The sequence below is a fragment of the Tamandua tetradactyla genome, chromosome 1, assembly GCF_023851605.1.
Source record: "Tamandua tetradactyla isolate mTamTet1 chromosome 1, mTamTet1.pri, whole genome shotgun sequence".
NCBI classification, from domain to species: domain Eukaryota; kingdom Metazoa; phylum Chordata; class Mammalia; order Pilosa; family Myrmecophagidae; genus Tamandua; species Tamandua tetradactyla.
Genome location: NC_135327.1, coordinates 10,233,953 through 10,235,421, shown reverse-complemented (window position 1 = coordinate 10,235,421; position 1,469 = coordinate 10,233,953). Strand labels below are relative to the sequence as shown.

The window sequence follows — 1,469 nt, the reverse complement described above, 5'->3', positions numbered from 1 at the left end:
TTTTCTTCTTTCTCTCCTGAGCTGTAAAAGGATAAGATACAAGGTGTGGGAGAAGGACAGAGGCAAGAAGCCTTCACTATATCATTTCCATCCTCTCAAAGAAACAGAGACACACTCTCATGTCTCTGGGATGCCCAACTTTTGGAGATTTCTAAGATGACAAAGGAGGCTGAAGCGGTGAAATACTAATTTTCTGATGCACGTGCTTATGGCATGGACCTTTGACTCATGTTAGTCTTAGAAACCTTTGTGGCCTCTGCTTATGGAGCAGGGCTTTTCATTTTTCATTTATGCATTTGGGGTCTCAGATTATGTATAGAAGGCAAAGCAAATTCCTTTAATTTGGAGCAAAGTTTGCATTTCATCTAAAATTCTTATTTTTTTCACCATCGTTATGATCTTCATCCATAATCTCTTCATAAGTTTTTACGCACATCCTTGTTATTTTCTTTGCATAGACTCTTAGAGGCAAAATGACTTGAAGGATATGAACTTAGTACTTGCTTTGTCAGCACATATACTAAAATTAGAATGACACAGAAAAGATTAGCATAGCCCCTGCACAAAGGTGACACAAATTTATGAAGGGTGCCGTATATTTTTTTTCTGTAAATCTACACCTCCTCTAATTAAAAAAAGAGAAACAAACAAAAAGCCTGGCTTGTGCAATAGTAGCGGGAAAATTTAACAGAGTCCACCCTGGCAACAATATTGCATGGGTAAAAATGAAACAAAGATAAAGGGGGTGAGAAAAAAAGGATAAGCATTTAAAAGATGTTTAATGAAAAATTTCAAATGCATTACAAAATTAGAGAGAACTGGATTTAAAAAATTTCGATTTGCACTCATGAACAGTGTTTGAGATTACCCATATCTGACTATCTAGACAATACTGGACTTAAAACATCTTTTTTGGTCAATTCAGTGGCTGAAGAATGGTGTCACAATATTGTTTTAATTTTCAAAGATTCGATGACAAGGGAAGGTAATATCTTTTCATAAATTTATTGCCATTTGTCTCATTTCATGAATTTTCTATTCATTTACTTCATTCAATTTTCTACTGCCCCATTCCTCTTTTTCTTGCCAATTTGTAAGAGGACTCTAAATATTAAGGCTATTAACCCTTTGTCTGGCATGTGCATTGCAATTCTTTTTCTCATTTGTCATTTGGCTTCCAATTTTCTTCACAGTGTTTCTTGACATATTGAAATATTTAACTTTGATAAAGTTAGATCAATTTTTTACTCACAGTTTTTCCTCCTTTTGTATTTTGCCTAGAACTCAAGCTTATATAAAATTTTATCTATATTTTGTTTTAACAAGTAGCTTCATTTCCTAACTTGAATCTTTAATATGTCTGGAATTTTTTTATTGTGTTCATTGAACTTCCTGTCAAATATTGTGCAGTACCCAAGTGGTTTTATAATTAAAACTTTATATAATGTTTTACTTTTTGGCAATTTCTT

The 1,469-nt window shown here is 33.2% G+C and overlaps 1 non-coding gene across 1 annotated transcript; it reads left to right on the top strand.

The window, feature by feature from the left end:
* The first annotated feature begins 496 nt into the window (after positions 1 to 496).
* LOC143653436 (U6 spliceosomal RNA) lies at positions 497 to 603 on the top strand. The gene has a single exon (XR_013161267.1). It is a non-coding gene; the product is annotated as a U6 spliceosomal RNA (small nuclear RNA).
* Positions 604 to 1,469: the final 866 nt, after the last annotated feature.